This window comes from Oryzias latipes, chromosome 6, assembly GCF_053564925.1.
Source record: "Oryzias latipes strain Hd-rR chromosome 6, Olatipes_Hd-rR_3.1".
Lineage (NCBI taxonomy): Eukaryota > Metazoa > Chordata > Actinopteri > Beloniformes > Adrianichthyidae > Oryzias > Oryzias latipes.
The window spans coordinates 28,574,158-28,582,707 of record NC_136242.1 but is presented as its reverse complement, the minus strand read 5'-3'; the positions used below and the strand labels follow the sequence as shown (position 1 = coordinate 28,582,707).

The following is an 8,550-nucleotide window of genomic DNA, read 5'->3' as shown; positions in this document are numbered from 1 at the left end:
TACCCAATACACCCCCCCTGCTCAGCCCGAAGTCACTTTGCTTGACCTTAATTTTATTTTTTTAATAACTCAAATGTAATTGATTTTATATTGTAACCATATACATATACACCTCTTGGCCAGGTCACCCTTGCAAAAAAGATCCTCATCTCTCTGGGTTTTATAGCTGGTTAAATACTACACAACAAAAGATGGTCATAGAACAACAAAGTGCAAACATTCACCCTTTATTGCAGAGTAAAATTCAGTGAAAACATGGACAGATTAAAACATCAAAATTTAAGCAAATGTGGGATCTCTACTGATTTGAATTTTATTTAAACTGGAACTAATTTTCATAACTTCCTTACATACAATGAAGTCCCTTGAACAATACAGCAGTATTGATTTGAACTCTGTCTTACTCCCCTCAGTCTCTCTTCTTCTGTATGTAATTATGTCGCCTAAATTAAGTTCTAAACGCACTGGACAGTAAAGATGTAGGTCCACTCCCAAACGGTCTGAATTCCACAATGGGTTGATGTCGTCTTGCAGTTCCAACATTTGTGGACCCAAAAGGGGACTGTCCCATACCAGGACATTGATCCCAGGATGAGGTTCAGTCATGGATCCACTCTCCTCCCATTCAATCTCTGGAACCAGCATACCCTGACAAAAAAAAAAAAAAAGATACTGTTTATGAACAGCACTGTTTTTTTTGTGTTTTAGATTATGTAGGAACAGTGACCGACTAATAATAACTTATATTGTTGCTTGCAGGCAGACCTCATATCTCCATAACTGTTTATAATTTGAAAATAAGTGAACCTTAACAAAGTAGTGACATTAGTACATCTGATGGCTCATAAGGCCATGCATTGTGATGCATTTTGAACTTGCAGATGTGCTATTCTTCCTACAAACAAACAATTTAGGGAAATTGTTTGCACCACACAACAATAATCCTTTTCATTCATTTTCGATGAATATTCACTGTAGTCATTATGATTTCATGATACTCTTCTTGATACTTTCCACTTTAGTCAAACTGCACACAAATCAGTTGTCCAGTACAGTGAGATTAAATAAAGCATTTACCCGGGGATCAGAAACAGGGTTCTGGGTCAAGCCCAACTGCCACAGCTGATTTGGTGTCATGCTTTGCTCCGTCCTGATTGGATGGCTGTCCCACGCGTCACTAAAGACATCCAAACTGGCCTGAATGCGTGGTAGAAAAATGTAATGGCAGCAGAATACGTGATGTGACTGATATTGAGCAAGTCTTGGTCCTCAGGAGAGTGCAGGATGTTGTAATATAAACCAGTAACAGTCACGAAGACATCACACCAGAGGAGCTCAATCCTGTATTTGGAAAAAAGCAAAAAGAAATATTATATTGTCAGATTTATTTTTAATACATCATTCACTTTTATGTATCAGGGCACGAGACTAACTTTTTTCACTAGGAGCATAGTGGCCCCTAACTGAAAATTTTAGGGGCACAACCAGAAAATTTAGGGGCGCATACCGTAAATCAACATTCTAACCAAATCTACTAATTTCCACTGTATTACAAATAAATACTTTAATAATAGATGCAGAAATTACAATGTGCTGTTTCTAATTCAGTGTCACATTTTAATCTGCACTTTTGAAGATGCAACATGAAGGTAAACTGACATCACCATCGCTGTCACGACAGTACAACTAAGTAAAAATAGTAAAAAAAATACCATACATTTAGAATAAAAAAAAGTTTTTAGTAACAAGTGATTACCGTAGTAACCTTTCGTAATTTCACAGTTTCAAACAATACTTAAATGTATGTAAATATTAGAGGATGGAAATTCATGTTGGTGACACCAAATAGGTTCAGCCAAGATGCACAATAAGCGTGTTTGAGATCACCCAGATGGACGCAACACTGCACAGATCACCTGGTGTGTGACGTATATTTTTCTTTTTGCTCCAACATCACCTGTCAATCAAAACAAAAATATCACGAGAAAGGGGTGAGAGCAAGACACCAATCAGAGCGAACGCAGCTGGAAATTTAGTATTGAACTGACTAAAAGCTGCCCTACAGACTAAAAAACAATGCATTATGGGACATGCGTCCTGATGGGTTTTTTGTAGTTCACTGATCAATTAAAATAATTTAAAATACCAACTGATTAAAAAAAGGCTACATCCATCCCAAGACAACTCCTAATTCCTGGTCTCTTTCAGTCTCGCTGCAGATTCGATTTCATACGAGTTTGAGACCCCTGCTGTACACTCTGTCACTGGTACACTAGCTGCAGGTCGGAAGAACGAATCAATAGTTCGCTTGCTCATAGCTTAGACGCACATATCAGGTTGTGATGATATTTGTCTCCGTTTCCTTCCCACGGATGTTAGGCCCCGCCCCTCCACATATTTTAGCCACTTACAGTGACTTTCCCTATTCTTCCCACACGCATTGGCCGCCTCAGGCATCACTCAATGAAACGCGAGTGTGTGCTCTCGTGTGCTCCAGTCTCATGAGTATTCGCGCGAGTGTGTGTGTCTGCCTGCGTGCGTGTGGGCTCGCGTCTCATTGATGATTTCATCTCTCATTTCATCGATCATTGACGTGCTCCTTTCATGTTTAATGTATAAAAAATACGGAGGGTGGGGGAGGCAAATTTACTGGTAGCACATGTGCGACTGGGTGTAAAATTCAGTCGCACACTCTCAAATTTTGGTCGCAAAATGCGACCAAATGGACGCAGTCTGGAGCCCTGTGTATATATTAAAGCTTCTAAAACTAGGTTCAACTCACCGTTGATTGTGTGTACACTTTTCCTGCAATGAAGCTGTTTGTGTCAGTTCTACGTACTGTGAGCATTTACTCGGCTATGCCCACATTTCTCCTCCGTGATCTCCTCTCACCCTGACAATAACATGAAAATCATGTCTCAAACACATAATTACAAATGCATCGCCAATACGGTACACATCAGTTTAAAATGTAATGTTCTTATGTATGATGCCAATAAGTAGAATTTCTAGGTTAAAAAAATTGCAGGAGTGGGTTACATGTATCTCTGGGGAAAAAAATGAGGTGAGAGAGACTGTTAAGGGGGGGTAAAATGTTATTCATGAGGGGAAAGTTTTAGAGTTGCCTTTGTTTATGGAGAGGAGTCTAAAAAAAGTAATTTTATTTTTGTACAAATAACCAAGTACTTATACTGCCTGATATGTGAATAAAATATTTCTTTATGAATGACATGAATACCTCAGAGGAAAGCCATAAACGTTCACAGCGTCACTGAAGAAGGCCAAGTGGGTGTCTGCACAGTTGTTCTCTGCTATCTTCTCAGGTACAAGATCTATGGAATACAAGTACAAATACTTTCAACTGACAGATATTTACAGGGGCAAAAATGCTAAATTCCCAATTGACAGGTAAAACAGTAATACAACAGGATGATAAAATATGAAATAGAATAGAATAGAAGGGTATTTAATAATCCCTGAGGAAATTTTTTTAAAATGGCCATCTTAAAAAAACACATAAACACACATGCATTACAAATAGAAATATCACAAAATAAAAAGATTGATAAAAAAAAGGTAAATAATTGGAAAATCAGTGGGTAAAATTAAAAGAAATTACTTGTAAGATGCCCTGCCAGAGAGTTGTATTGCCTGATGGCACGAGGAACAAAAGATTGTCACGCTGTCACATTCAGTAATTCCTAGAGAATAAATAAAAACACAACAAACATGGATTAGATCATTTAGCTGTCTGATCTTAAATTACATAATTTTCAAATATATGAAAGGGGAATTTTTTAAAACACTCTTGCTATGATTACTTGAGCTTGTAGTAAAGAACACCTTTAAAAAAAATCAGAGACAAGACACTGATCACAGGAAGCCTGTGTGTAATACTTACAGTAACTTCTACTCTAATCACTGTTGACAGCTGATTTCTCCCATCCACCCTTTCTGTGACTACTTATCGACTACAAAACAGCCTAAAAACATAATGTTTGGGATTCTTGTCATTACGTCATTGGAAGTAAAGATACGGGGATTTTAGTGGCTGTCACTCTGACACAATCTCACAGGGCTGGTCATCACAATGAATACGGGTTCTAACGTTAGAAACTTAATGAGGCTTCTTTCATTCAACAGTGGATTCATGTATGTTATATTTAAAAAATGCCGTTTTCATGAATGTCATGAATTAACTTTGTTGCACAGTCCACCCCGTCTTATTAAAGTCTGGGTTGTGAAAATGCTGTGTCTAACTTTAACCCGGATCGCGTTTACATAAAGGCAGCACACGGAACAACTAGCTAGTTAGCATAGCATAGCATCAGTGTTTAAACAAATCGCCGTCTCCAAATCAATACTTTTTATTAAACTTTCTTTGCTGCTGTAAATCCGGCATGCTTTTCCCCTTAGTTCCTTATGAATCATGTTAAGAACCTACAGATCATTGGCTATAGACGCTAGCTTGAACCGACACCGGCTTGAACTTCACTCACACTCACACAGCCACAACTTGCACAGGCTAAGCAAAACAAAGCTAAGCTAATTTGCGGTGGGGGTACTCTGCAAACGACTCGGCTGCAGTGTTCATAAAGCATTCACACATGTCACTTGGCAAAGGAGAACGCTTCAACTTAGTATTCAATAACATTACAGGACGTACAACGAGGGAATGATCAAATAAATGCATTACTTACGGGCTGAGACTGATCCCGTTCAGAAGAACTCTCCGCCATGTTTGCCGCCCGCGTCCTCCCAACTGCTGTGCTGAACAGCTCCCTCCCTCGTCACTTTGAAAGTGAAGAGTGTAAGGGGCCATTGGATTGGCTAAAAGCGAACCCGCCTCCTTTGCCGATGAGTTTGATTGACAGATCCACTAGCCAATGGTGACATTAGTTGACCCGCTCCGTCAGATGAGTCTCAATATTCACCGTAGAAAAATCTCTCACACACACGGGGAGATTCACAAATGAGAACGGGATTTTGAATGCACACTCTGCAATTCGAATGATCTGTGAGTTCACATCACATGTGTACCTAAAAATCATGTTTGTGAAGCACTTACTGTGCATTTCTGATACATTTATTGTGAATTTCTAAAATGTTTTTGTGAAAAACAGTGTGCACATTTGTGAGAAACACTTATTGTGCATTTGTAAAACATTTAGTGTGCATTTGTGAAACACAATCTGTGTGTTTGTGAAACACAGGGTGTGTATTTCCGAATTTATTTTTCACGTTTGCATAAAATGACATTTGTGAATCGGAGCGTGTGTATTTGTGAAATATGTTGTGTGCATTTCTGATTATTGAGACTGAATTAACTCCATAAAACTGTATCTTGTGATCATTCTTCAAACCAAACTTTAGTCGTTTTTTTCGTCTCAGATGTTGCAGGGTGGTCACTTTAGTGTGTGAATCTTCTTTGAATCAGTGGAATCTGGGTGAGCTGTCAGAGACATCAAACCCCTCAGGTCTGTGAGGAACCGAGTTCATTTGTTCCTTTGGTCAGGCTGAAGCATAAAGCTCCTCCTCCTCCTCCTCTTCGGCTCTCTGTCAGTGTTAAATGTCCCCCGTGACCACGGCCGCCACCGGATAATCGCACAAAAGCACGTTCATTAAACACCATACGTTTGCTGACACTAAGAGGGGGAGATCCAATGATAAGTGTGTTTCATTTGAAATCCTATTGATCAGGGCAGGTAATTATGCCCATTTGTTAAACTCCCTCTGTATGCTGCTGCTGTCTGCGAAAACTGCCTGAGAATTGCAATATCGAAGAATCTTTGAAGAAAAACAGCAAGAAAGATCTCTCTTTATCATTTTCAGAGTTTTGTGCAGAACATTGATTTATTTAAGGGAACAAATATTAGTCCTATACATTGAGGTTTAATTTTCTCCATTCCTGAAGGTTGTTTTTTTAGTTTAGAAATATTTTTTTTAGTTGTTTTTGAAAAATGTTAAAAGTAAAAGTATAAACCAAAAAAAAGTCTTCAACAAAAATATGTACCAAACGTTTGTGTATTTGCCTCACACAAACCCTTACAATTTTGTATTTAATTATTAAGGAAGTATGACTTAATAAAATGTGCATAAACCCACAAAAGTGTTGGACATCTAAAGTTAGGTAGGTCACGTTTCCACATTGTTGTCTCTGCTTCAAGTTACCACGGCAACTACGGGAAATTGGAGTCAGTGGCGATACTAAAACAATGAACAAAAAAGTGACCAAAATATTAGTAAAGAACATTTTGTGTTGTAAAACAATCTGACATACTAGTTGAGGTACTATCTGCAAATTTTAGTTTCTGGTTGGACAGTTTTTTCTGCAAAAATTTCCTTCATATTCATTCATCTTCTAAACCCCGTTTTGTCCATTTCGTCCGTTTGTCCCAAAATTTCATATTTTCATTAATAAACACCCTTTGAACATGTCTTTTACGACGGTAGCCATAAATGTTGGTTATTAAGAAAAAACTGTAAAATGATTAAATTACTACCGAAACACAGGAGCTACACTTTAATTAATGAACACTGAAAAAAAAACCCACATGTTTGCAAAGGATTTATCACCTCCAGCTTTTTATTTCAAAGCCAGACTCTTCTGCTAATGCTGACATGCTTAATGCTAGTATTAGACTAATTTAAGTCGATGGTCACATGGAGTCAATGGTTAGTCAAAGGCCCAACATTGGCGATAACTCATCGGAGATATTGCCAGCAACAGCTAAATAACACGTGCTTTTTCGAACATCGTACCTCCTCAACCGATCAACACGAATCAGCTGAGAGAAAGGCGACTTTGCACCGACACGCAACCCGTTATTGAGTGTTGCATGACACACATAAGCAGCTTTACTCACAATAAAAATTCCCTGGAATCAAATTAAATCTTTGAACGGCTGAAGAGCCACAGTTGACCAAAAAATGTAAACACTGAAACTAAAGCTCTGTGTAAAAGGTTTAAACAGCATTTGTGCTTTTATTGGGACCTAAATGTCTTTCTCCTCTTTTTGTTTTTCTGGTGCTTTGTAATGTTTACAGTAATTGCACATGTGGGTACTTTGAGCTAAAATAACTTTTAATTGTGTTGTGGATGGGGTTATCCACAGTAATATTTTCCTGTCATTTGGTTATTTGCTCCAAAACAGATGATCTCCATAAAACAATATTGAAAGTACGAAGTTTTTCATTTTTTTGCCATTGGAGTAAAATTCAGCAACAACTGACATCCTTTAAGACTATTTTATTGAATATTCTGTAAAAAAGTGAATTTTCCTTCATGTTTGCTGTCTGATTTACATCATAATATGAAGTTTAAAAAAAAGTCCAAAACTCAAGACTGAAGAAAAACTTGTAATTCACCTAACGATGATAAACTGCAGAATACTTTTTTGGTCTCTTGATTTGAGAAAGGTGATCTATCCTCTGGTCTGGTTCAAGGAAACATAATGGTTGCTATGATTTCTCCAGTGAGAGCAAAAGGTGCAGGAGTACGTCTCCTTCTGTAAAACCTCTCAGCACTTTTTCACTCCTCACTTTGAAAGGAAGACAATGAGGAGGATCTGCGAGAAGACGACACGAGAGAGAGCCTTTACGCATGTCTGTTAAGAGGTGACAGACCTAAAAAGGAATTGAATAAATGTACACGTCAGTCAGAATCAGATACGCTCTTTCTCAGGGGGGACTTTGAAGTAGCCCTGCTTCTTTTTTCTATTTGTAAATGTATGAAAAAACATACAAAAATTATTGTTGGTTTCCAGTTTGTTTTTTTCTAATCAGTTTTCTAAAAATCAGTCATCAGGATATTGTTGGAGTGCAGGAAGCATTACACACTTTGGGAAACTTTGGAGAAAAAAGTTACAAAATGTACATGAGGGCTTGATTTCGTACGTCAAAAATCTTAAAATATCAAAAATGCCGAAATGTGGTCTTGAACACGTTGGATATAATCCATAGTGATAGTTTGGTTTCAAACAAAGAGGTGGAAATCTCCATCATGGTCAGCTTGTGCTTTCAGAGACTTCATTCCATAATCCTTCACATTTCAGGGGAAAACACTCCTCTAAACTCAGACAATTATCAGCTGGAGCTCCATTTGATGCAAGAATTGAGACCAGAACATGGAGTTGATTGGTTGGTGGCTAAATTGTGAGAGTGCTTGTGAAGTGTCAGCTGGCCTCAGACCACATGTTGAACTCATTCAGCTAAAAACACCAATAAACATAAAACAAAGTCAAATTTGCTTTGACTCCAAAACAAACTCCCTCAAATGTTTTATGACAAAACTTTTACCAAAAGTTACCTTGGGTTGTAAAATCAGCAGAATGAGTAGGGAAATAATAAATCAAAGAAATGTGATTAAAGTCATGTTTGCAGGATTCACATGACATCAGAGCACAAATACGTGTGTGAGGATAGTCTCCTTTTTGCTTCGGTTTGATTCTGTTCTCAGGCGGCCATAGTCTCACCTGCCTTCATTTGGTAATCATCCACACCTGTCTTCATTTGACTTAATCTCCTCAGAGTAGTTAAGAGTCTGGTTTT

General features: G+C 38.0%; 1 long non-coding RNA gene across 3 annotated transcripts; it reads right to left on the bottom strand.

Annotated features, from left to right (window-relative positions):
- Positions 1-211: 211 nt before the first annotated feature.
- LOC144992572 (uncharacterized) lies at positions 212-4,829 on the bottom strand. 3 transcript variants are annotated; one of them, XR_013656634.1, is made up of 6 exons: positions 4,701-4,829; positions 3,620-3,701; positions 3,239-3,332; positions 2,783-2,893; positions 1,078-1,341; positions 212-648 (listed from the first exon to the last, which is right to left on the bottom strand). It is a non-coding gene; the product is annotated as an uncharacterized LOC144992572 (long non-coding RNA). The 3 variants fall into 3 exon arrangements; XR_013656635.1 differs by lacking the exon at positions 4,701-4,829 and adding an exon at positions 3,902-3,984; XR_013656636.1 differs by lacking the exon at positions 2,783-2,893.
- Positions 4,830-8,550: the final 3,721 nt, after the last annotated feature.